This window comes from Stenella coeruleoalba (genome assembly GCF_951394435.1).
Source record: "Stenella coeruleoalba genome assembly, chromosome: 13".
Taxonomy (NCBI): Eukaryota; Metazoa; Chordata; class Mammalia; order Artiodactyla; family Delphinidae; genus Stenella; species Stenella coeruleoalba.
In genome coordinates, this window is record NC_137159.1 from 11,261,745 (window position 1) to 11,289,693 (window position 27,949).

Genomic DNA, 27,949 nt, shown 5'->3' on the forward strand with positions numbered 1-27,949 from the left:
CTCCTCTCGGGGCCTTGGGTCTTCCCACCCTTCAGGGATGATGGGGAAGTCAATTCTGAAGTTCATGAATTCCCAGGCATGAAGGTGCTGTACAAACGTAGACTTTTAAACAAAGGTCCTCATGTCTTCAAACCTCACCTTCTCTAAGAATCCTCCCTGCCCACCTCCGAGGTCCGCCCTTGACCTCTGGTGCTACAATGACATCCTACCTGCCCCTGGGCCGCCTGTCAGGCTCCACCCCTGGGTCTGGCTTTACTCTTCCTTCATAGCACACGTCTGTCCTCTTCCCTGCTAATCCCACGGCCTAGAATGACTCCTGGCACCGAAAACAAGCTCACTAAATAGTGGTTAAATGAACAAATGAACGAATGAAGGAATGATTCTTTATATCATTTCGGAAAACTACAAAACTCAGTATGTCAGGGCTGTAGGTGACATTTTCAAATATGACCCTGTGTTCTGATGAAGGTTTATTCAGACCATTAAAAAGTATGCTCAGATTAAAAGGGCCTGGAAACAGCTCGGGGATCCCTCGATAGGAGGACAGATCAACAAGCTGTGGTATATTCGTCTGATGGAATACAACTCAGCAGTAAAAAGGAATGAAGGACGAAACATGGATAAACCTCAAAACATTATGTTGAAAGAAGAAAGCCGAACACAAAAGAGTGTCTGATGCATGTTTCCATTCACATGAATTCTAGAACAAACAAAACAACCTAGGATGCTAAAAAGCAAAACAATGTTTGTCTCTGGGGGGTGGCTGGGGACAGGGATTGACTGGGAAGGAGGACGAGGGAATTTCTCAGGTGACGGACCAGACCCTATATCTTGATAGAGGGTGGGTTTTACTCATCAAGCGGTCCACTTAAGATTTGCGCATTTTAATGTATGTACAACTTTTTTTTTTTTTCCTCTGCGGTACGCGGGCCTCTCACTGTTGTGGCCTCTCCCGTTGCGGAGCACAGGTTCCGGACACGCAGGCCCAGCGGCCATTGCTCACGGGTCCAGCCGCCCCGCGGCATGTGGGATCCTCCCGGACCGGGGCACGAACCCGCGTCCCCTGCATCGGCAGGCGGACTCTCAGCCACTGCGCCACCAGGGAAGCCCATATGTACAACTTTTATCTTAAAAAAAGAAAGATATAAACAAATACAGAACTGTAATTAATAACACGCATACTGAGGTATTTAAGGGTGAATATTTGCAACTTACTTTGAAATGCATCCTAAAAGTGAGATGAGGACTTTCACTTCCAGGAAGTTGGAACAGACATAATTATCCATTCCTCCTGCCACCCACCACTAAAAACCCTGGACATTATATACAATACAAACATAAGAAGATTCTGGAAGGTGGAGAGAAGACAGACTGATACGGACCTCGGGACGGGTAGAACAGAGTGGTGAGCTCTCTGGTTTCTTTTTGCCTGTGTCTCCCAGGTGAGGTATTGAAGAAGCCGGGAACCCAGAAATTCCAAAAGAGAGCAAAGAAAGAGGAAGCTCCCACAAAAGCCTGCTCTCTCTAGCCAAATGGCCCGGAAAGGGCCAGCCCAGCAAGAAAGAAAAGTTTTAGGCAATAACTCTTCCACTCTAGCCAAACACCACAGAAAATACTGCAGCCCTACCTTCATCAGCAAAGGCCAAGGGGAGCCCTGACGTCCACCATCATCACCAGGCTGCAACATGCCGCAACCACCCTGCCCCACCCTGCCTGCCTCCCACCCCAGGGTGGGGTCTGAGAAGGCTGAGCAGGGAGCTGAAACTTTCATCCCCACTCAGTGGTCACAAGCTCCTCCCCAGTAACAGTGGAGACCACGCGGGGAGGCTGGACTTTCGTCCCCACACAGCAGTAACAAGGAGCAAGGGTGGTATCTGGGAGAACTAGTGGGGAGTCAGGACCCTTTTAACCTCGCAGGGGTAACAAGGCCACGTGAGGAATAGCATCGAGGCACTCTGACACCACCACATGGGGTAGCTATCAGTGGAAGCCTAGCACTTCTACCCATACCCAGCAGTAAGAAGGAGACCCCTTCCGTGGGTGTCAACAGAGGTCAAGTGAGGGACCTGGACTTCCACCCCACATGGCAGTAATGAGAGAGCTCACTGCCACTCCCCCCGCCGACACCTTCACCCACAATGTCAGAGGAAGCCAGTGAAAACAGATCGAAATAAGATACAGAGTCTCAAAACATAATACCCCAAATGTCAAGCTTTCAGTAGAAAATTGCTCATCATACCAAGAACCAGGACGACCTCAAACGAATGAAGTAAGCCAATGAATAAATGCTAACACCAAGATGACAGAGATGTTAGAATTATCTGACAAACATTTTAAAGCAACCACCATTAAAATGCTTCAAAGAGCAATGACAAATACTCTTGAAACAAATTAAAAAATAGGAAGAGAGATAAAATATAAAGAACTAAATGGAATATTTATCACAGAAAAATACAGTAATAACAACAGCAACGACCAAAACACCCACCTGAATGGAGGCACTCAACAGCAAAATAGAGGAACACAGTGACCTGGAAGATAGGACAGCATTAAATATCGAATCTGAACAACAGAGAGAAGAAAACAGGCTGGGGGATTAAAAAGAAAAAAAAAGGAACAGAGCCTCAGGGACCTGTCTGGCTATAGCAAAAGATCTAACTTCTGTGATATCCATGTTCTGGTAAGAAAGGAAAAGAGGGCAAAACTGAAAAAGTACTCAATTAAATAAGGGCTTAAAACATCCCAAGTTTTGCCAAAAACAAAAGTACAAACAAAACACAGATTTAAGAAGCTGAGCAAACTTCAAACAGAATAAACCCAAAGTAATCCATATCGAGGCACATCATAGTCAAACTTCAGAAAAACAAAGAGAAAAATATATATATTGAAAACACAGAGAAATGACACTACCTGTGGGGAAAAAAATTTGAATGACAGCACATTTTCATTAGAAACCATGGAGGCAAGAGTACTCTCATGTGCTGAAAGAAAAGAACTGCCAACACAGAACTGTATATTCAGTTGAAAGGTCCTTTCCAATGAAGGATCCTTCAGGAATGAAAGGGAAATTAAGACATTTTCAAAAAAAAGAAAAACTATATACCACTAGCAGATATATCAATACCACATAAGAATGGCTAAAAGAAGTTTCCTAAACAGAAAAGAAACAATAAAAGAAAGACTTCTGGAATGTCAGTAAGGAAGAAACAACACAATAAGCAAACATATTGGTAATACTGGTAAATACAATGGGCTTTCCTTTTCCTCTTAATTTTTCTAAATTATGTTGACAGTTGAGGCAAAAACTGTAACACTGCTAATGTGATTCAAAATGTATATAGAAGAAATATTTAAGACAATTATATTATAAACAGGGAGGGGAAAGGGACGTAAAAAGACATAAATGTTCTATAGTTGACTCAGACTTGCTAAATGATGACGCTAGTAAACTATGGTCTCAACAGATGCAAAAATATCATTTGATATAATCCAACAGATATTCCTGGTAAAAACTCATGGCAAACTAAGACTAGATGGGAACTTTCTCTATCTGATAAGGGGCATCTACTAAAAACTAACAGCTAACATCATTATTGATGGTGAAAGACTGAATATTTTCCTCCTAAGATCAGAAACTCTCACAGATTCTATTCCACATTGTACTGAAGATTCAATCCAGAGCAATATGGCAAGAAACAGAAATAAAAGCGAGCCAGATTGGAACTAGAGAAGTAAAGCCGTCCTCATTTGCAGATGACATGAGAATCTACGTAGAAAATCCTATAGAAACAAAAAGTTACTGGAATGTAAAAAGTGACTTTAGTAAAGATATACAGTACGAGATTAATGTACAAAAGTCAATGGTATTTCTGTATACTTTCAATGAACAATTGGAAATTGAATATTTTAAAATATCACTTACAATAGTATCAAAAAGTATAAAATATCTAGGGTAAGTCTGACAGAAGATGGACAATATCTATACACTGAAAATTACAAAACATTGCTGAGAGAAATTAAAGAGAACCTAAATAAATAGAGAGATACTGAGTTCATGGGTTAGAAGACTCAATATTTTTAAAAAGATTTTTTTAATTGAATGAGTCTTTAAATTCTATAGTGCTTTACAATTTTCAAAAGTTTCACACACATGATTTCATATAATCCCATAATAACCCTTTTTCCCCCTACCCCTATATTACTCCTCCCCACTTCCCTCTCCCCACTAGTAACCACTAGCTTGTTCTCTATATCTGTGAGAAGACTCAATATTTTTAAGGTGTAAATTCTCACCAAATTGATCTGTAGATTCAATGTAATACTGATCAAAATCTCAGCAGATTTTCTGTAGAAATGGACAAGCTGATTCTGAAACTCATATGGAAATGCAGAGGACTTAGAATAATCAAAACAACTTTGCAAAAAAAAGCAAAGTTGAAGAACTTACATCACTTGATTTCAAGACTTATTATAAAGTTACAATAATCAGGACAGTGGAGCAAAGACAAGCACAAACACCAATGGAACTTCAGAATCAAGAGTCTAAAATTAGACTCATTTATGGACAACTGATTTTTTAACAAAGGTGCGAAGCAATGCAGTGGAGATATGATAATTTTTTCAAGAAATGTTGAGGGCACACTGGGATATCCAAAGGCCAAAAATGTGAACTTTGATCTGTACCTCATACCATTTACAAAAATTAACTCAAAATGGATCATCATAGATTGAAATAGCTATAGCTTCTAGAAGAAAATCTTCATGACCCTGGGTTAGGCAAAGATTTATTAGATACAAAGCCAAAAGCATAATCCATAAGAGAAAAAAATGATAAATTGGAATTCTTTAAAATTAAAAACACATACACACACAAAAAAATTAAAAACAAAAAGTCATTGTTAAGAAAATGAAAAGACAAGTTATAGTCCGGAAGAAAACATTTGCAAATCATGTCTAATAAGGGGCTTATATTCATAATATATAAAGAACTGCCAAGACTCAATAATAAGAAAACAACCCAATTTTTAAAAAATGGGCGAAAGTCTTTTCTTTTTTTTAATAAACTGGGTAATGTTCTTCCTTAATGCAAATATGAATTCAACTTCTTTTTCCTAAAAACATGGATTAGAAGTCTTATGTGAGTCAAGGTCAGGCTCACTATGGCGTTGTTTCAACCACACTTCTAATATATTAATCACCACTATCAGAGAAACCCAGATTAAGATCTTTTAAATAACAGCTTGTATTTACTGAAAATTCTCTCTCTCTCTCTCTCTCTCTCTCTACATATATATATATATGTGTGTGTGTGTGTGTGTGTGTATGCAAAATATTTAAACAGACATATCACCAAAGAACATATATGAATGACAAACAAGTATATGAAAAGATGCTCATTATTATTAGAGAGATGCAAATTAAAATCACAAAGAGCTCTCACTACGCATGTATTAGAATGATTACAACAGAAAGTCTGACTGTAGTAAGCACTAATGAGGGCAGGGAGCAACTGGAATTCTCGCATTTGGCTGGCGGGTTTTTAGAAATGATGCGGAGATCCTTAACCAAATCTTTTCAAACCCCACTCAAGGAATCCATTCAAGGAACTGTCTTAACGTCTTCCCTGCCCAATTGCCTCTTCACAGGGCCATGGTAAAGCCAGCTTTCCAGGGTCACACAAGGCCACCTCCAGCAGTAGTGAGCTTCTCACGTCAAGCAATCTGGAGTAGATCTAGTTTAACAACAATCTTTCTGGTGTTTTCTTGGAGGCCCCAGACTGCCCTCTTTAGGTTTGCTTGTCCTTGGATTGAGGTGACTTCACAGGCGGCACAGTGCCCAGTGCAACGGGAAGAGAGGAAGGCAGAATGCACCTCGACTCTGCAATCTGTTCCTAACAGTTTTTTGAGAGTTGAACACAACTCTCGGTGTGTGTCAGCGCTTGAGCTGTGCGTTTCTGTCTGACTGTGTCTGTGCCTAGGTGGTAGGAAGGGCCCCGGGCTGAGGCCAGGAAGGACCTGCTCTAAGCTGATAAAGCCAACGCCCTTATATCAGGAACCCTGTGGTTTTTCTGTCTTTGGAAGCAGCAGGAAGTACTTTTCCCCCAAAACACAGCCCTGTATATTGCTCGCGGGAACAATTCGCACACATCGGGCTGGGAGACCCTGAACACGCAGGGCTGTGTGCTTCATTTCAGGCGAACTGGACACAGTTTTCTCCCTTACACTTTGGAACTTCGAGTTCCGTGCCTGCCCCTCGCCTTCCGGGGATGCGCGGGGGAAGGCAGCCTCCAGGCTGGGCTGGAGAGGGGCGGGCTGCAGCCCCACCGACCCGCCGGGCGCGCGTCTGTCCGTGCCAGACCGCTCAGAGGTGCCGGCGCAGCCTAACCGTGACCTTGGCCGCGGTGAGGCTGGGCGTCCGCCGGCGCGCGCCGGAGCCGCAGACCCGGACACAGCCTGGCTGCTAGTTAAGTTTTGCTGTCTTTTACTTTTCCTAAAATAATTCGGGGGAGTTTCCATCACTCTGAAATGACCTGCGAAAACTCTCCGGAGCTAGAAATCAATCAACTCAAAAAAGCATGCTGATTTTTTTTTTTTTCCTTTCTTTTTTGAACCCGTGGTTGGTGCGTAAAGGGACCTGTCAATCTAGAAGCCCCCTGGGACCCAAGTGAATCTGCAGAGCTGGTATTTTTAGAGACCGCGCTTTCTGAGATTCCAGCTGGTGGACCCCGAGCCGGCTCCTGTCGCCCTCAGAGAGCACGTGGATTTGCAGAATATGATGCAACCCAGCGTGGGCTCAACCGATGCAACGCGCACCGAGCTGTAGCCTGAGAAGCTCCGGGACACACAGAAGGCCAGCTCGCATCCCTCGTCAATTTCACTTTTTTTTTAAAACTCTCCACAGGTTCAGATGCCATTTGGCTGGGGAAAGGGATTTATCAAAGGTTTATAAATGGAGTAATCTACTAGTAAAAATAACAATCATCACATCATCTCACAGGGTGGCAGGATATTTTGTTTTTCTTTGGCAATGACCCGTAACTGAGTCATTGATTCAAATATACCCTACGAAGTACACATTTTTCTATGGAATGTCTCCCTAAATAAAATTTGCTGGCTTGCTTCTGGATTAGGAGCCTGGTGAAGCTGACCCTGGCTGCAGGGAATTGCTTCCCATCCACGCAGGCACTCTCTGTATCCCTCCCTCCAGCAGGGATCTGGGCTGCTTTGGGCTTTGTCTTCTGTTCTGTCCCGAGCCCAGCACAGGGCTCAGAACACAGAGGCCCTCGTCCACATCCACTGGGGACCCAAGCTCTTCAGCTATGAAGTGGGACAATAATGCTTGCCTTACCAGCTTGAGAATCTCCTTGTAGGGCTCCAGTTCGTAAAGAAGAGAGATGCTGGAGGCTGCACGCCTCAGCCTTCAGCTGTGTCCTAGCCCCTCCAGTTCGTCACTTTGCCCATCTGTGAAATAAAGGAAAGAAAACAACTTTATCAGTAATGTTAGAGTCATCATTACAAAATCGTAACATTTGTTAATTCTGGAATGTGGGTACTTAGGTGTTTGTTATATTATTCTCTGCATTTTTCAGTCTCCTGCCCCAATAAAAGAAGAGGAGGGAAAAATGTTTAAAGACTTGTAGAAAATCTGTTTTCCTGCAGTTGCACTTTCTCTGGTTCTGGGTACAGGAAAATGCTCAGTAAACCGGACTCCTGGAGAAATGAGCAGCCTTACTATCACTCATCTTGTTTCTGCCCCTTCCTTTGTTCCAGGAATTTACTAAGACCCGGCAGGAGGTTTCACCCCTACTCCCACCCCCAGCTGTTTAAGGCAGCTGTTTGCTCACCAGTCTCTTCGACTTGGGATAGAAGTTTTCTAGTTGAAGGCAGGTGAGTCCAGAATGATGTCATTTATAACGTTCTGATTCAATTTCTTCCAAACCTACCCACCCCCTGCCGCCAACGACCCCGACCTGTACTAAGCAGAAGCACACGTGTAGGAAAAGAAAACTTCTATCTGTAGTCAGTCAAAACGTGCCTTGTATAACACAATCCCAAACTTTCTTGGGCTTCACAAACACACATGGCTCAAGAAAACTCGCATGGACATTTCCACTCCCCTAACTTGAAAACAGCCGAACTAAATTAAGTAACAACAACAACACAGAGTTGTTTCCCACAAAGTTTGCTGTGCTCTCACCACCAGTTTTCAGCCTGAAACAATTTCATGCTTGAGTTATTAACTTATGAAAATAGGCACAAAAGGGGAAAAATGCGAACAGATCCTCAACTATATTATTAGTCATTGCTACAGCTGACTGCATTCCGGCACAAAGCATGTTATTCTGCCCGAGTATCTCAGCTTTGAACAAAATGTAGCTCACTAATGGGTTATGCCTCGTATACCTTTTTGTAATCATTACATTGCCGTTCTCTGTAATTTATCCTGGTTTCCTTTAGGCGTATGTGCGTTAGTCAGGCATGCACTCGAGCACGCGCACACACGCACGTATCTTTTAAGTCTCCTTTCATCTGTGGCTGAAAAGAAAGGTCATGCAGCTGTCAGTCATTTTAGGGAAACACCACTGTATTGATAAAGATCATATTTGGAAACCAGAGTGATGGGTGAAGATGTGTGTAGATTCTGAAAATATCGGTGGTTGGGGGGTAGCAACGTGAGTAAAGGAAGGGAATCTAGAAGCAGGCTGGAGAAGATGGAGGCAGAGTGGGAGAGTCTGATCAGGCTTACTCCGGGGGTCTCTATTCAGGAGGGGCAGCTCTGGACTGAAACTCCCCCGGGGTGGGGCGAGGGGAGGGGAATGGCGTCTTTCTCACTTGCTAAGTGTGCTCAAGTCTCCTGTGTGAGCGGTGAGATTCCGGGCAAGAGCCCCGTTTGGGGATGTTTCTGGCTGGGGTTCAGAGGTGTTGCCCCAAACCAGTTTGAGTCAAATGAATAATGAAGCCAAGTCTTGAGTCTATTGATTTTCGCTCCTGTGAAGTTCAGAACGGGTCCTAGAAATCAAGGCTTTTGAGTATTAACTTCTGGAAACGACAGCAAAAAGAGCCGGTAAGGAAATCATCAGGGGAAAGAAATACAGAAGGGATGTGAAAAGCCTGGAGAGGATCATGATGTCCGTAGACAAGCAGGAATCCCTAGAAGCACCTCCTAAACAGATCAGAGGCTGGGATCCGGAAGCAGCGCCCCCGCCGAGAGCAGGGGCCCCCCACAATTCTCAGCCAGCAAGAGAAGCCTTTGGCATCTTCCCCCTGAGTAGATAATGGGATTCTTCACCAGACACTTAACCAGCCAGGAGAGGTAGCACTTGGGAGCCAAATGGGCTCTTTTAACTCCTTTGAAGTGTTAACGAATGCTTTGATTTGGTTCTTTCCTCCTCATTAAGACAAATGTGGTACCACTTTGCCCCAGGAATCTGATCTCACCTCCCAAGCCAGCTGCTCGTCTTTCTATTCAGATGAGTCCAAGCCCTGCTGGGGGGTCTCCTCCTGTCAGGTAGCAGAGATGCCTGTCTTGCTGAAGATCTCTCTGCCAGGGCCTCCAAGCCTCGTGCTGCTCTCAGGGCCCAGGACATACCACCACCAGGTCCCAGCTCACATAAAAACACAGAGGTGCTTGTGTGAACGCTCAGCTCACAATGTCCTGTGAGGTACCAAGCAAACTCAGGCATGTTAAATTTGTCAGATGCTGTGCCCTGTGGAGGGGACCAGGCTGGACAGAACTCGGAGGACAGAGCCCCCCCCCCCCCACCGCCCGCAAAGATCTGAAATCTTTAGAGATTGTGAAGCCCAACTCGGCCCTCACCCCTCTTTCACCCATGACACACTGGGGCTAAGGGGTTCCACTGGGGCAGAACTGGAGCTGGAAGCAGCTGGCATTGAACCCCTGAGGCTCATCTGCTATCATGATCCCCCACCCAAGCTCTGCCTCTCCCTCCCAATGCAGGGCAAATTCAGTGGGATGAAAGCCTGCAGACAGAAGGAACTGGGGGTCCTGTGGTTTATTCAGACGCCACTGAAAGCAGCCGGGCAGCCTCTCACAGCCAGTGCCAGCTGGCGAAAGCAGGCCGCGAGGGCAGAACTCTGTGCCCCAGAGGCACGGGCTGAGCCCATGGGGACAGTCCTCGAGATGGCTACAGCCTGTGATGGGGACCTGGGAGGCCGGATGAGCTCTGTCAGGTGGGCAATGGGAGGGTGGGAGAGGAGCCTTCTGGAGAACAAACATTCAAACCTGGGGAAACAACTCGCCTTAACTCATTGCATCTTAGTTATAATCTCCGCAGCCCACAGGATAAAGTCCTGCTAAGTGCGCATTATCTCATGGAATCCTCTCACCCATCCATGTCGGTATCACGATTTGACCCTCTCTCCCCCATTTTCATTTTTACCATCTTAATCATTTTAAGTGTACAGTTCAGTAGTAAGTACATAAATATTGTTATGCAACAGATCTCCAGAACTTTTTCATCTTGCAAAACTGAAACTCTATACCTATTAAATAGTAACTCCCCACTGCCCCCTCCCCCGGCCCCTGGCAGCCACCCTTCTACTTTCTGTTTCTGTGAATTCGCCTACTCTATATACCTCATGTAAGTGGAATCATACAGGATTTGTCTTTTGGTGACTGGCTTAGTTCAATGGGCATAATGTCCTTGAGGTTCACCTCTGCTGTAGTGTGTGTCCAAAGTCCCTTTTAAAGGCTGAATAATATTCCATTGTATGGACGGAGCACGTTTGATTATCCATTCATCTGTTGATGGACACATGGGTTGCTTCCGCCTTTTGGCTACTGCAACTACTGCTGCTATAAACGTGAGTGCGAGAAAGTCTCTTTGCAATCTTGCTTTCAAAGCTTTTGGCTATATACCCGGAAGAGGAATTGCTGGATCATATATGGTCGTTCTATTTTTAATTTTTTGAGGAACCTCCGTACCTCCATTTCCCACCAGCAGTGTATGAGGATTCCAATTTCTCCACATCCTTGCCAATACTTGTGATTTTCTGTTGTTGTTTTTTTAAATTTTAATACTAACCCTCTTCATGGGTGTGAGGCGATATCTCCTTATAGTTTTGATTTGCATTTCCCTAATTCTCAGTGATGCTGACCACCTTTTCATGGCTTCTTGGCCATTTGTCTCCTTTGGAGAAATAGCTTTTCAAGTCCTTTGCCCAGTTAGAAATCAGATGATTTGATTTTGATTGTTGCTGAGTTGTAGGAGTTCTTTTATACCACCCCCCTCCCCCTTTTTTTTTTCTGCTTAAAAAAACTAAAGGGTCAAAGAGGTGAATAACTTATACTTACTCCAGCCTTAGGACAGGGGCTGCCTGATTCCCCAGCAGCTGGGAAAGCACCCTTACATGGGTGGCAGCCAGAGAGAGCTAAGGGCCCATCCTTCCAGCCACATGGGCTCAAACATCGTCCATTATAGGCACACCCTGTGCTCACAGCCTCGTGAGCCACATTGCTGTTGGAAAACCGACAGCAAACGCTGGTTGCAGAGACTCAGAAGCATGTAATATCCATCTTAATAACGGTCCCACTTTCTTATTCTTCCCCCCTCAAGGAAGGGCAGAGGGAAAACACTGCTCGTGGAAAAATACATTTAAATGGATCAGTGCTGGGCGACCATCTGCACATCTGTTCTTAACAGGTTTCAGCTGAAACTACTGAAAATATACACAGATCTGTTTATGTGGAACCAGTTAAATATGATAAGATTTCAACTTGGAGGCTAACTATGGATTTGGTGGTGGGAACACAAAAAGCCTCCCCACGCTTGGTCTCCACACACACTCCTGATACTTCACTGTAGATGTTGTCGAGGGAATCGGATTTACTGTGAATTAAAAAGATCTAAATTACTGCAGATTAGTTACAAACAAACTCAAGATGGTCCCAGCAGCCTTTCTTTCTACAGCACGTAATTCTTGCCTCACCTCCCACGTGGGCCGAGGGAGTCCTTTGTCATCAGAGAGGAGACCGCAGCTGGGAAATCACTTGTTTCTGAATAATTCTGTCTTCACTCCTCCAACAAAGCATTCAGGAGGACGACGGCACGCAGAGTACCCAGCTGACTTCCCTCCAGAAAAACACACCGGTGGCCCCTGAGGATGTGCAGGCAGAGGGGAGGGAGTTTTACGGACCACCCTATGAGGGCCCATTGTCAGCCCGTTATAGAGATGGGAAAACTGAGGCTCTAGGATGATTTGCCCACAACTACCCCGGTAGGAGGGAGTGAGGTGCCCCAAAGGAAGAAAGATAGTTCTTCCTATCTAAATGTAACATGAGGCGAGACCACAACTCAGAGACCCACAGGGCTCAGTAGATGAGGAGTGAGGGACTGTGGGCAGCTAATAAGAAGCTTTAGCAGATTGATACTGAGGGGTCAGACACTGTGAGCCCAAATCCTCTGTTTTGTAAAGAGAGCCGGAAGCCACTAGATTTTTACCTGTTGGCTCCGGTATTGAAAACAAACCAAAAAATCAGGCCCTACTGTGGTTTGTGACCCCCGTGGTGGGCCTCTGGGGCCTCTGGCAGAGGCTGCTTTGGTTTCACTCATTCTCCAGGTGAGACTTGGGGTCTGACCATCAGGATTCTTGTCTCCGGTGCAGGAGGTCTCGGTCACAGGCAACGGGCGCCCCAGCTCAGCGCCCTCGTCCCTGTCTGTCTTCTAAAGCCTTTTCCTGCAGCTTCACAGGGGTCCCCACCTCAACGCCAGCACATTGAATGCGCATTCATCCATAAACATTCATCTAATAATTTATCTCTAAAACGGGACATCAGTCTATAAAATGCACCACAGGAAACCCAAGAATCGTAGTCACGTGACCTCAGAAACAATCGGCCCAAACTGACATCTGACAACATCCCTGCCACACACACACACCCCTCAGGGCCTGGGCTATGATTGGTAAGTTTTTCATTCCTGATGGACCCCATGCTGGGAAAATGCACCTATGTCTGTTCCTTGAAGATCATTTTTTTTTTAATAAGCAGCCCAGTGGAAAACAATTGTGAATGGCAGCTTCGTTACATGTGGATTTCTAGAACAAAGAGAATATTGCTCACACTCTATGACCTGTTCGATGACACTGAATTTTAATTACAAAATGCTCACGTGTTAAAAATTGATGACAAGGAAGGTGTGACACTAGGGTTAAAAAAAAAAAATCAGAGAGGCAAAATATGGTTGACAGGCTGCCTCGATGATCTAGTCAATGTTATTTCACATTTGTCTTCTCTCTGTCTCTTTCATTTTTTCATGTGAAATTTTCAGTTTTGAGCTAGAAGGCACATACTTCAAGCTGTGTAGACCTCAGAGGGGGAGGCCGGTGTAATCAGCAGAGGGTACGAGGAAGGGAACCTTATTTGCCCTCTGGGGGCCTCAAATATCCTGTGCAAAGGATCAACTGTTGTCTTAAAGTGTCCCCTCCAAGTGGCTACTGTCCCAGGCCACCTTTGAGTAGCTCTTTGGAAGGGCCAGTTTTTCTGAGCAACAAATATGGGGCTGCTTCCAGGTGATTGGTGGATCTCAGTAGCCCGATAACTGGAAACAAATTATTTTGAAGCAATAGATCAAATGGTGTGTGGGGAGCTGCTGGATGTTCAAGCCAGCCCAAGCTACACTAGTTATAAGAGAGTTTTCTTCTGAGATGATGCAATCATTGAATAGGAAAATCCTAGTGCAGAATGCACTGGGTTTAAGAAAGGCCGTCTACAGCAGGCAAAGGTTGTCCTCTTCCCCTCTGGCTGGGCCTCTGGGACATGATGTGTCAGTTCATGTGCTACAGCCCCACGAATGAGGAGCCATTTCGCCCTAATCGCAGAGCCTTGAGCTCTGGCCAAGGGGCCCCAGGTGGAAAAATCACATCCACCAGAGCCTGTGCAAGAAGGAGGCAGCTGCCCTGCATCTTGGGGGCGTGGCTCACCCTGGGACAAGGGAGCGGACTACAGGGTATTGGTGTGGCCTGAGCCTTGGCGATGGAGGTACCAGCCCCAGAGTGTGAGAGCCGGAATGCCTGCTTCCTGCCCAAGAGAACAGATGTACAAGAGTGGGCTGCAGAGTTAACCAAAAGGTAGAACAGCGCCTCGGACCTCGCTAGGAAGAGCCCAGAAGTGTATTCAGAGTCCAGGGTCCAAACCAGGGGCACGGAATAGCACATGCAAAGGCCCTGAGGCAGGATCAGCCTGAGCATAGTGGGTGAGCCACAGCTAGGACCTAGGGGAGGTGCTGGCTGTGCACAGGGAGAAGTCAGAATTCCATCCTAAGAGCAACAAGAAGCCGCTGTCAGGTTCCAGGGAGGAGCATGCATTTCCCAACGATCATGCTGGTCTGTGAGGAATATGAGTCTCGCGGGGTGAGAAGTTGGGCTGCGGGCGATGTTGTGGGAGACCAAGGGGCTGCATTTCACAGAGACAACCAGCAAGACGTGGTGGGGAGCTGGGCGAGCAGGGTGGGGGAAAGGTCCATGGACAAGGCATTTAACTCTTGGTTTCCCGAACGGGAAAAAGGACTCAATAATTCCCACCTCACAGAGGGGATGTGAGGATCAGAAATGGTGCGTGGCGCCCCCGGCCCACGACAGGTGCCCAAGAAGTGAGAGTCCCACTGTGTACCCACTGCCTCCTTGCCCTCCTTGTCCCCACGAGCACGGGTGACAGACGCCTGTCTTCAGCGGTGCCTCTTCTGACCCCTGTCCCCAGTAAAGTGGGAAGTAGCGCTGGGCAGCATCGGCGACAGGGCGGGTTTGGATTGTTATTTCTGAGAAATCATGTGCAGATTCACAAGAAAAACAGTGATGCAACAAACCTCCAGGTTCGTTAAAAACATTCTGATAGCTAGTGGGAAGCAGCCGCATAGCACAGGGAGATGAGCTCGGTGCTTTGTGACCACCTAGAGGGGTGGGATAGGGGAGGCAGGGAGACGCAAGAGGGAAGAGATGTGGGAACATATATATATATATAACTGATCCACTTTGTTATAAAGCAGAAACTAACACACCATTGTAAAGCAATTATACTCCAATAAAGATGTTAAAGAAAATTTTTGATGGTTACGAAAAGAAAGTTAACTGGGTGCTGATGGGGACCCGCTGAATCATCACCACCACGAAGCTCTCTGTGCCTAAGGTGACATTACTTCCCAGAGTACAATCATGGTGTTGGACCCAGGACTGTCGTTCGGGCCAGGATCCCTGCGTCCACTCCCTGCCGCACTGTCTCCAGCCCTCACCCCTGGAGAAGCAGGAGTGGGGGAAGGTAGCGGAATTTCCACGTTCTGGTCCAACACGCCCTTCTGAGCTCGGAGCTCACACCCGGCCTCGCAAACAGCGCTACACTAGGTTCTCGTGGTCCTCACGAGAGGGGGACGCTTGTGAAGTTTATTAACCGGGAAAACCGGGCCTTACCCTGTGGGGTCTTCCTACAGGCTGGGAGGGCTCCCTGGAGGAGGAAGCGGGTGTCAGAGCTGTGTGAAGGATGGGGAGCACGGGGCGGGGTTCCCAGCTCAGCGCGCAGCCTGGAGAAGGGCACATGACCAGTTTTCTGTGAGCCAGCACATTTTCCATTCTAAATATAGCCCAGGATGAGCCAAGACATCTTCCCCTCACAAGGAGACCCAAAGTTCTGTATTTTTCAGCATTTCCGTGATGGTTGGGAGAAATAAACAGCGAGACTGAGGCTCTTCACTCCCATCCCCTGATCCCGCGGGGCCCTGGGGCCTGAGGAATGATGTCCACCTGCCTTGAGAGCAGAGTCCGCCCTGTGTGAGGAGCTCTCTCTGGCCACCACCCTTTAGTAGGTACCAGAATATTTGGTCAGCCTGCATCTCCCTCCAGCAATGTGAAGCAAGGCTTCTATTCAGCCAGGAAGGAACATCCATCATCAGCCCAGGCCACCAAGAGTGACTCTTTCTACCATCCTTGGGTCGGTTCACCTCGGGCATCTCAGGAGTGAGGCCCAGCCTGATAGGTTTTCATTGGACAACAGAGTCCCACCTTCCTTCCGAATCTTGCTGGCGCATCAAGCTTACCCTTCCATCCCATTTCTGGAAGGTACAGGACCTGAGCCTTTGGCAAAGGGGGTACGTGCCGCGGGCCTGGGGCACACTGGTGACTCTTGGCTCTGAGGTCCTTTGCTGCTTGTTTGTTTATAATCGATGGGATCTTTTTCTGTATCGGAGTGGGGCTCTGCTAATTACTGCACAAGCACTTCTGGGGGAAGTTCAAGTTTCCAGAGGCCCGCTGTTAACTCTGACAGGCCCGGTGCTTCCCAGACAGGGCGCCTGAGGGGGTCTGTGAAGATGCATTACAGGAAGCGCAAAACGCAGCGCTTATCCCCAAAGGGTTAAGGACCGAGACATGAGGACAGTCGTGTTAGGGTACATATAGCAAAGGGTGAGCAAGGCAGGCAAAAGAAAAAAGGAAGATGGAGAGGAAAAAGAAACCACATGGATACACTCCCCTCCCCCTCCGGTGCCCCCCCCTTCTCCCCTCCCCCTGCAACAACCCAACATCCACAGACACAGACGGGGCAGAGTTAAATCCGGCACACAGTGACTACAGCAACGAAAGAAAACATATCGAGTTACGCAGAGCCCTGTTCAGATTTGGGCCTGGGCCTCCCTCCCACAATGCTCTGTGGAGGAGAACAGGCCTCCTTGGTGTGGTGTCAGACCCACGCTCGTGAGGTTTGCTCGCCTTACAACGTTCGCTGGCCCGGCCCTGGGCAGCAGGTTAATTCCCTGCCCCGCAGGTGGGGACAGATAAAACGAACCAAAACGGTGTCACAGGAGGCAGGAAACCTTTCTTTTAAAACTCAATTCACCTCCAGAGAGGAAACACGCAAGGACCTGGCTCTGGACCATAATCGGTTTTCTCAGGGCAGCCAGGAGCGGCCCGGTGGCCAGGGTAAATAAGGCAACGCGGCGGCAGCGGGGCTTCCGGCAGCTGGGGCTGCGAGGGACGTTTGAAAAGACCACTTCCTACACTCTGTGCCCAGCCCGGAGTCAGCTGTCAGTCTTGCAGGATGGAGACACTCTGGAAAAAAAGCTGGGGCGGGGGGGGGGGTGTGGGGGGCAAGGGAGAAACCGGAGCCACAGGTGCAGCTGGCTCACCTGGCCAGAGCCCAGCCCCAAAGGCTGTTGCCCTGAGAGCTCAGCGCCCGGGAGGGCAGGCCGGGACTCCTGAAACGCAACCCGGGTAGGTTTCAGCCTCTGCCTTGAGCAGCCGGAGAGGCGGGGCAGGCTGCCAACGAGGACTGGCTGAGCCTGTACTGCGTGTGAAGCGGGGCTGGGGAAGGCCAGGTACGTTTTAGTCATCAGACAGTGTCCCTGCCAGCAGGCACTCGGGATGCCCCGAGGAGATGAGACAGCCGGTTGGCGCCCGCTGGCCGGGGCTGCACAGAGCGTCAGTACTCTCTGTGTCGCCAGGTGTGGGGTCTTCTCAAAGCCGTCCCATCTTGGTTTCCTACGGGGGCTTCGCCTGACCCGAGGGGGGCAGGGCAGGACAGAGCATCACCTCCGTTTTACAGTGGGGGAAGCGGGGCCACGTCTTACCTGGGTGGGTTCAGCTGGTGCCCGGAGCAGCCCATTATTCCGGGTCTGCCGCACGGGGCAGTGGTTCTCCCCTCTGGGTGTATGCCAGAATCCCAGGGTCATCCTCACCCTGGGGTAGCCCCCTGCCGGGGTGGGTCCGGGAGTCCTGCCCCAGGGCCTGCCCCCAGCAGGGGGATGGAGGTCCAGTGATCTCAGCTCACACCGGGCTCTGCCGCGGACCTGAGCTCAGTCTACACCTGTGATGATGGATCCTCCAAAGCTGCTTCAAACAGGGAGGGACCCAGCCCCCTGCATCCCTTTTCCTGGGACCTGATGGGTCCTCCAGCTGGGCTCCCTGTGCAGAAAGGTTGCTGTTATGGGTTGAATTATGTCCCTCTAAATTAAAGGGACATGTTAAAAGCCTAACCCCCAGAAACTCAAAATGTGATCTTCCTTGGAAATAGGGTCATGGCTGATATAATTAGTTAAGACGGGGTCCTATGGGATTAGTGTGGGCCCCTAATCCAACATGACTGATGTCCTTATAAAAATAAAAAAAGGGAAATCTGGACACAGAGGCATTCACAAAAAGAGAACACCATGTGAAGACGGAGGCAGAGATTGGGGTGATGCAGCAACAAGCTAAGGAGCCCCAAAGACAGCCAGCCAACCGCCAGGAGCCGGGAGAGGCCTGGAGCACATTTGCCCTGCAGCCTCAGAAGGAGCCAGCCCTGCCGACATCTTGATCTCAGACCTCAGATCTGCAGAACTGAGACAGTAAGTTTCTGTTCTAAGCCCCTGCTTTGATAACTTGGTTATGGTCCCAGCAAACTGATAAGGATGATGAAAAGACGCAGGTGTCGTGGTGAGTTTACCTTTAAAACCAACTGTGAAGGCCCCTCCAGGTCCGTTCTATAGACACTGAGTCTACGTTTTGTTGTTGGAACGAAGGGTAGAACCGTGCAATGCAAGCATAGCCCGTGAGTTCTCAGCTCAGACCATCCCCTTAGCAAGGACGACTCCCTTCTCGGAACTCTGACCCTGCTTTGTTCTCGACAGAAATTACGTTCTGCTTAATTCCCCCATGAGGTCTCCAAAGCAAGACAAGTATCTACTTCCCCTTCTGGACGCAGGTGGGACCCTCTGCAAGTTATGATGCAGAAAAATCCTTCTTGTCCAGCCAACTTAGAGACCCAGCCTCTTGCGAACTTCCCAGTTATCTCAACTTGTTTCCAGGAGGAGACCTGAAAACTCGTTCACACGGTGAAACTCATGAGTGACGGCCAGGAGCTTCTAGTGTTAGCTCACGCCGGTGAGGAATTAGGTCCTACAGAGCGTCAGTAAACAGGTGTGCGGGGGTAGAGGGGGCCCCCTTTGCCTCATACCCTGACCCGCTATGTAGTCCTTAATGTAAAACAGCCCCCACTGTGCATCAGGCCTCGGCCTCCCTACCCCACTCCCCTCTCTCTCCAGTATCCTCACAGCCCAGTGACCCCAACATCCTCTCGAAACCTGCCATCATCCCCAGAATCCTGGTAGCCCCTCCTAGTGATGGAGCTTTGGGCATGGTGGTACCTAGGGCTAAATCCTGCGGTGCTAGGATCGACCACAAAGTAAGGCCCTATTACTGGGCTTGATGCTTGAAGGCTACCCTTCCTCCCTTTCTTTCGTTGCTCTACGCCTGAAATTGACCTCCTGCGCTCCATCTGTCTCTCTTTTCAGCCTTACTGTGCCCACAGTGCCTATTGCCTATGCAAGTTCTGGGTTATTTTTCCTCTGCTGAGCGTTACGGAATGCATCGCTTAGAATGTAGGATTTTCAGGGAGAGAATCTTGGTTTTATCTTTGCTCCCTCCGACAGTTTGGTGACTCTCATGTAGAAGTTACTCAGTAAAGATTTGTTGAAAGTTGATTCAACCTGAATTTCCTCTGTTCATATACTCTTGTTACCTGTTTTGGTCCCCCATCCTTCCCCATTTGGTCCCCAAATCCTTTCCTCTTCAGAATTTGGTCAGCTCATCTCTGGCTGTTAATGTTTCCTAACTTCGACCATATAGAGAAGAGGACGAGATGTAGCCGATTTCCCATTAACTCAGAGACAAAAGAGCTCATAGACTTTTAGAGCTGGGATTCCTCAGACAATATTCAGTCCGCTTCTTTGGTAAGAGACCATGGGACTCACCCGGGGTGCCATGGCTGGTTCAGTGGCAGAAGAGAGCATGGAAGCCAGGTGTTCTGGTTTGAAGGGAGGCTGTTTATCAGGTAGAGGCGGATGTCACCTGTATGGCTGGTGTGGGTGAAGGGGGTCATGTCATACACTGTTCTGGAAGGTTCCGTCTATGGGCTCCTGGACATTTCAGTTTAATCTTGACGTGCTTCCCAGTAAGTCCAGGCACCTTTGTCCCCTCTTCTCCGCATCTGGAAGAGGGACCCACCCACAACGCTGCCAGGTCACACAGGCGCCGTTCCAGGCAGCAGAGATGTCATTCCCTGCTCTTTCTTGCAAATCCGTGGATACGGCCGACAGGGGGTGTCCTCCCTTTAAAGTGTCGTGGGGATCTCCGAGGCAGGTCTGTTTCCAACCACTGAGGCAGCAACAAGCAAAACAGTCCTGTCGGCTTAGACACACGCCTCACTGTTTTCTATCTGAGCACGTGTTCGACATCAAGAGAAGGGCTGTGGTCGGGGTAGAGGGAGCCGAAGGGAGATTCAAAGGTTCTTCAGCTCTCAAAGATGTCAACCTCTTCAAAGTTTCAACCCTCAGAGTGCTTGCAAGGTTTCATCCCACTCAGCAGGAGCGCTTCTGCCCACACTCTCGGGTGCCACGTGCGTGCGTTGAGGGACTCGGCTGTGATCCAGAAGGACGGCTAAAGGAAACAAGACGGTCCCCTCGCCACAGATATTTTCCCCAGAGGATGCAATTTCCCCTTTGGGATTTGACAAGCTCCCTAAGGCACACTCATATGCAGAGAACAGGTGATTATCTGTTAGGGAGGCCATGTCAAGCCATGGGTGGTGATGGATGTCATGAGCTCACACCTGGGGGAATGAACAGCTTCTATCTGGGACCCCGGGCAGGTGGATGCTGGTCAGAGCCAGAGCCAGGGTGGACAGGTGATCGGGAAAAAGGAAAAGGGCTTGCACCCATTTGTAGTCAATTTCTAGCCTCCGTGTTCTCATCTGCAAATTGGGGATAATCACTTCCTCTCATGACATTTTGGGGGTTGACCAAATGACATCGTTACCTGTGAGAGTGCCTGGCACAGAGAGATGAGGGCTAGTTCTGTGGACAGGAAGGCATTCCAGCACCAGTGCCAGCTCCTGGCTGTCTTCTTTCTGAGACGGTTGCTTCCAAGGGGAAGGAACAGCAAGCTGGTGCCTCCAACTTGTAGGTCAAGTCGAGGCAAGTCAAGTTGGAGTATAAGTGTATCAATTCCCATGTGGATCACTGCAGTCTTCTCCCCTGCCTTGTCTGTAACCTCCCACTCCAATGGTGAGAAACTTGGCTCCCACAATCTGCCATCCATTTGTTTAACTTTTCAGCTCCAGATTTCATGACTAGTGGCTTCATTTTCCATACCCCCATGGGAACCAACTTTCTCGACTAGAATACAGAGATACGTACGATTCCTCCTGCTTTTGGTCTCTCACAGTCTCCCATCATTTCCAATGCAACTTAGGTCGGACCCTCTTCCGTCCACCCCTTCAGTGAGGTGATTTCACACATTTGCAATACAGTTAGATTCTTTTGTCACATTCAGCATTCCATCCCAGAACCCTTCAACCTCTTAAATCATTTTTAAAAATTTGCATACATTTAAAAAATTTCCTAAGAACTTGAATGTGGATTTTAGATCTTTCTGGTTTTCTTTTTCCTCCCTCCCTCCCTCCCTTCTTTCCTTCCTTCCTAACCTGTCTGTGCCATGCAGCTTCCACAACCAGGGACTGAACCAGCGCCCTTGGCAGTAAAAGTGCGGAGTCCTAACCACTGGACCACCAGGGAATTCCCTAGATCTTTCTTTTGTTTCTAATATATGCATCTAACACTATGAATTTGCACTCTTCTCCTCTCTGTCACTGTAGATTAGTCTGCAACTCCTGAAATTGCATGTAAATAGAATCAGGCATTTCGTATTTTTTTTTCTCTGACTTCTTTCACTCAGAGTAATTAGTTGCAGATTCATTCATGTTCTTGCAGGTGTCAATAGTTTATTCCTTCTTATTGCTCAGTATTCCATTATATGGACATGGTACTGTTTTATTTACTTGTTGCTATACCTTTGGATTGTTTCCAGTTCTGAGCCATTAAAAATAGAGCTGCTCAATCCCACTACTGGGCACATACCCTGAGAAAATGGTAATTCAAAAAGAGTCCTGTACCACAATGTTCATTGCGACTCTATTTACAATAGCCAGGACATGGAAGCAACCTAAGTGTCCATCGACAGATGAATGGATAAAGAAGATGTGGCACATATACACAGTGGAATATTACTCAGCCATTAAAAGAAACGAAACTGAGTTATTTGTAGTGAGGTGGATGGAGCTAGAGTCTGTCATACAGAGTGAAGTAAGTCAGAAAGAGAAAGACAAATACCATATGCTAACACATATATATGGAATCTAAGAAAAAAAAAAAGGTCATGAAGAACCTAGGGGTAAGACGGGGATAAAGACACAGACCTACTAGAGCACGGACTTGAGGATATGGGGAGGGGGAAGTGTAAGCTGGGACAAAGTGAGAGAGTGACATGGACATATATACACTACCAAACGTAAAATAGATAGCTAGTGGGAAGTAGCCGCATAGCACAGGGAGATCAGCTCGGTGCTTTGTGACCACCTAGAGAGGTGGGATAGGGAGGGTGGGAGGGAGGGAGACGCAAGAGGGAAGAGATATGGGAACATACGTATATGTGTAACTGATTCACTTTGTTATAAAGCAGAAACTAACACACCATTGTAAAGTAATTATACTCCAATAAAGATATTAAAAAAATAAAAAATAAAGAAAGCTGCTATTAACATTCATGTGAGCAGACGTGTGCTTTCATTTCTCTTGGGCAAATACCTAAGAGTGGAAGGGCTGGGTCATAGGATGAGCGTATGTTTAATTTTCTAAGAAACTGCCCATCTGTTTTCCGCAGTGGATGTGCCATGTTACGTGCCCACTGGCAGTGTGTAAGGTGCCAGTTGCTCCACATCTCGGTATGATCAGTATTGTAAATTTCAGATGTTCTAATAGGTGTGGAGTGGTATCTCATTGTTGTCTAAATGTTCATTTTCCTAGTTACTAATGATATTGTGCTTATTTGGTATTCATACATCTTCTTTGATGAAGCGTATGTTCAATTCTTTTTCCCATTTATAAAGTTAGATTCTTCTCTTATTACTGATTTTTAGAGTTTTTGGTTTCTTTTTTTTAATATTCTGGATGTGAGTCTGTTGTCAGATATGTGACCCGTGAATATGATCTAGTCTATGGCTTATCTTTTCATCCTCTTAACAGTGCCTCTCACAGAGCAGAAGTCCTTAAATTTCATGAGGTCTCATGTATCAAATTTTTCATATGTCATGCTTTTGCTGTCATATCTAAAATGTCTTTGCCTAACCCAGAGTTTCAGTTTCAGTTTCAGAGGCTCTCTGACCTCCCCCTTCTGCCTAGAATTTTCTTCTATATTTTCTTGTAGAACTTATATAGCTAGAGGCTTTAAAATTAGACCTATGATTCATTTTGAGTTAATTTTTGTATAGAGTGCAAGTTATTGACTGAAGTTCGACTTTTCGTGCAGGTGGATATTCAATTGTTCCAGCATGACTTGTGGAAAGAGTATCTTTTTTCTACTGAGCTGCCTTCTCATCTTGGTTGAAAATCAGTTGGTCTATTTCTGAAATACAGATTCTGTTCTGTTGATGCATTTGTCCCTCTGCATTCCAATACCATACTGTTTTATTCTTGTAACTTTATAATAAGATCTAAAATCAGGTAGTGTTAGTTCTCCAAATTTGTTCTTTTCTTTTTCAAAACCTTTTGGCTATTCCAGGTCTATTATGTTTTCTTTTGAATTTTAGGATCAGTTTATCAATTTCTACAAAAAAAAAAAAAAGCCTTCAAGGATTTTTGACTGGGATTGTGTTGAATTGATATATCAACTTGGAGAAAATCACCATCTTAAAAACAGAGTGTTCTGACTCAGAACATGGTATATTTTTCTATTTATTTAGGTTTTATTTAATTCTTCTCAGCAATACTTTGTAGTTTTCAGCATACAGCCTTTCAAATCCTTTGTCAGATTTATTCCTGAGTATTTCTTATTTTTTAGGTTGCTATAAATCGTATTTTTATTTCAATTTCTGGTTGTCCGTTGCTAGTACATAAAAATGCAAGTGATTTTCTTATGTTGCTCTTATAACTTGCACCCTTTCTGAACTCAGTGTTCAGTTCTAGTAACTTTTTGTAGATTCATATAGCTTTGTCATTTTTTGTTTGTTTCATGCGAGAGGATCCATCTGGTCCCTGCTACTCCTTTTGACTGTAAGTAGAAGTTTAGAGGACCTGCTTTTTAAAAAGTGTGTCTACTAAGGTGAGGCAGGGCATGGGTAGAGTTGTTGTTTGAAGTAAGGGCACAGTGTCAGCAAGACCTGCACACATTGGAAATAATGAATCTAGTCTACTCTGGCTGAGGCCCACAGATAGGGAGGGTGGGTGATTCTTAGAACCCTCTGCCCCAGTCAGTAAGAGTGAGATACGTGAGGACTTGGCTTGGGAGTCTCATCTGCAGATGAGCATGTTAAACTCAAGGATGATTTAGTGTCCGTCGTTAAAAGGACACCCACCAAAGTATGGGACATCCATGTGAAGGCATGTCAAGTAAGCTCACTGGCATGGAAAATGCCTGTGGTTTATGACAGGATTCGTTTTCTCATGCTGCATAACCATTTATCACGAACTCTGGCAGCTTGAAACAACACCCCCATTTATTATCTCACAGTTCTATAGATTAGAAGTCTGGGTGGGCTCACTTGGGGCTCTGCTCGGGGTCCCACAAGCTGAAATCAAGGTGTTAGCTAGCCTATGCTCTTATCTGGAGGATCTGCAGAAGCCCCTGCTTACAGATGCTTTAAAGTTGGCAGAATTCTCTTCTCTGTGATTCTAGGGCTAAGATCCCCATCTCCTTACTGGCCGTCAGCTGGGGTCATTCTCAGCTCCCAAAGGCCTCCCCCATTTCCTTGGCTTGTGGCCCCATCTTCAAAGACAGCAGTGGTACATCAAATCCCTCTTATGCTTCGAGACTCTCTGACTTCGCCTTCTGCCTTTAAGGGCACATGGGATTCCCTTGGGCCCATCCAGATAATCCAGGACCACCTCCCTATATTAGAGTCAACTAACTAATAACCTTAATTACATCTACCGAGTTCTTTTGTGCCATGTAAGGTAATATTTTCATGGGCATGATAGCTCATGGTACTCATAGGTTCTGGGATTTAGACATAGACTCTTGGGAGGCCATATTCAGAATTCTACCTTACACAAGTACCAAATAAGCCCAGATATGATGCAGTACGTGCAATATGACAACATTTCTGTAAGAAAAAAACTGTATGCAGTAAAAAACTACGGGTTATATTCACTTTCTCCTTTATCCTCGAAGTTCTGTTTTTATAATAAATACATATCACTAGGATACGATGAAGAGTTTACATAACACTCAAGCCCATAAAAATTCATTTGCAAGATGGAACTCAAGGTGCATTTTCCCATGGACACAATGTTTTGGGGTGACTAGAGTCCTATGACATTCCACAAAAGACTTAGTTCTAAAACTCCATGCCCCGTGCATTATTTCTAGTGGGCACTAAATTCCAAGTTCTAATCAGGATGCCAAGAACATGGCTCTTTCCTCCTCGCCTTCCAACCCCCAAGAAGCATCAGTGGGCAAGGGGGCTGGTGACCAGGAGCTATTAATATTACATCTACACAAGAAAAGACCACTCCCTGATGTTTACAAAAACATCTGCCTTAAAAGAGGAGGAGACAGGGCCCCTCACAACGCTGCTACACTGGGGCTGGCCTTGTGTGCACACGTGCAAAACCGTGTTTGCAAAAGTGCATGTGCAAGAGCAAACGAGGGAGCATGTCGCAAGCACGTGCAGGCAGGACCTGTGCTTCCTCTTCCCAAAAGAAGAAGAGTCCATCGTGAAAGTTCCTGTTTGTCTGAGAATATGAGTCTCACTGCAAATAAGGAATCTATGGGGGCGTGATTACGTATCTTATGACCTTCCACTCTTTGTAGCTCTCTCTTCATCCCCGATGGCCCCTCCTGGAGAAACCACTTCCACCCCCCCCCATCCCGCCCCCCGCCCCATCATTCTCTCCATCCTCACTCTCTGTGCAGCCTTGTTTGTTCTCTCTCTCTCTCTCATTTTTTTGTTTCTTGGTTGGTTTGCTTTGGTTTGGTGGGGTCTCTCTCTCCATTCTCTCTTGGACCACTTTTTCCCTGTCAAAAACTACAAACAGCCCAGATGTCCTTTGGTGATGAGTGGTTAAACACACAAACCGTGGTACACCTACACCACAGAATAGCACACAGCAACCAAGAGGGAGGTTGGGTATCGATACACCCAACAGCACGGATGAATCTCCAGAGAGTTACACTGAGCAGAGAAGGCGTATGTACCACGACCCCATTTATATATTATTCTTGAAATTATAAAATTATTAAAAGAGAACAGACCATTGGTTGGCAGGGTTGAGGAAGTGGGGAGAGTGGGAAGGAGTGCGCTTGGGTTATAAGTGGGCAACAGGAGAGATCCTTGTGGCGATGGAAATAAAACATACCTTGACTGTGGTGATAGATACGCAAACCAACCCATGGGATACAAATGCACAGAACTAAATGTGCACACATGCACGCACGTGCACACACACACACACACACACACACACACACACCAATGAGGATACATGAAAGTGTACTGATGTCAATATTCTGGTTGCGATATCTACTATCATTCTACAAGATGTTACTTTTGTGAATAAGGGGCACACAGGACTTCTCTGATTCATTTCTTACAACACAGGTGAATTTCCAATTATCTCAAAATAAAAATTTAATTGGAAAAAAGTGAAGGAGAAAGAAAGATGTTCTCAAACAAAAACAGAGGGCGTTCATTGCCAGGAGATCCGCCCTGCAGGTAATGTTAAAAGAAGTTTTTCAGGCAGAAGGAAAGTGATACAGGTCAGAAACTTGGGGCTGCGCAAGGCAGAGATGAGTGTGGAAGAAGGAAGAAATGAAGGTAAAATAAAATCTTTCGCTTTTCTTATTCTTTATGGATCTAAGTTCCCAGCTGTGGTTTTGCATCTTTGTTCTTACACCTTGGAGCTGCTTTTTGTGCCAGTGTCAAGCATGTTTTTTGAAAGCTTGCAGGCCTCAGGCAGGCTCTGTGCTCTTGGGCCCATGGCAGGAAGACACAAGGGTCTCCCGAGGGTGCCCTAGCCTCACCCAGCCATGATCTTCATTCTCCCTGAGGAACCATGACAGTATTTATGGGAGGGAGCACACGGATGCTGTCCAAGGCCACCATGGTGAGTGACAGAAGCAAGGGCACGGGAATCAGGCAGACTTGAGTCAAACCCCAGTTCTGCCTTTTAGTGCTGTGTGACCTTCGGCAAGTTACTTTACCTCTCTGGTCCCAGATCTCATATTTAACAGTACTTTTCAGGGCAGTGGTGGCAGTTATAAGACCTAATACACGGGATAGAGTCTGCCACGATAGGTGTTAAAATATCTTATCAGAATGTACATGACCGTTCCTCCTACTGGGTAGACAGCTGTCACTCACATAGGAGATTCCATTCCCTGACAAAATTCACATGTGAGGTCTACAGTGCTCTGTCCTCTCCTGAAAGTATATACTTGCAGGGAGGCAAACATAACTATCACTTCTCAGTTGTCCTCAAAACTTAGGTTGGGGACAAGTTTCGCAGGAAGCCTTGCAGTTTAAGGAAACAGCTCTTGACCCAAACAACCTGAAGAAACAGTGACCCCAACATCTCCCTCCTCCCCAAATCCCTTGAGAGCAGAAAACTCCTGCTGCCTTCTCGAAGCTCCGAAAACTCGGCATCTTGGTTTTAATACAATTCTACAGTCCATTCTCCGGAGACCCAGCAGCCAAAATGGCGTCTTTAAAACGAACATCAGTTTGTGTCGGGCCTCTACTCCCTAAATCCACTCACAGGCTCACGTTGTACTTGAAATAAGAGCTGATAATCAGGAAGGCTTGTTTACAAAGCCCCCAGACCTGACCCAGCCTCACCTCCCTCTACTCCCCGGGGGTTCACACCATCCCAGCAACCCTCACCTACTCTCTGTTTCTCAACTCCACAAGTGCCCCAGGGCCTTTG

General features: G+C 46.7%; 1 long non-coding RNA gene across 2 annotated transcripts in view; it reads right to left on the reverse strand.

Moving 5' to 3' along the window:
• The window catches only part of LOC307196431, a 273,555-nt gene that overhangs the window by 155,698 nt on the left and 89,908 nt on the right, over positions 1-27,949 (reverse strand). For both annotated transcript variants that reach the window (XR_013831132.1, XR_013831133.1), the window contains exon 2: positions 7,348-7,460. This is a non-coding gene — a long non-coding RNA (uncharacterized lncRNA). The remainder of the gene's footprint in view (positions 1-7,347; positions 7,461-27,949) is intronic.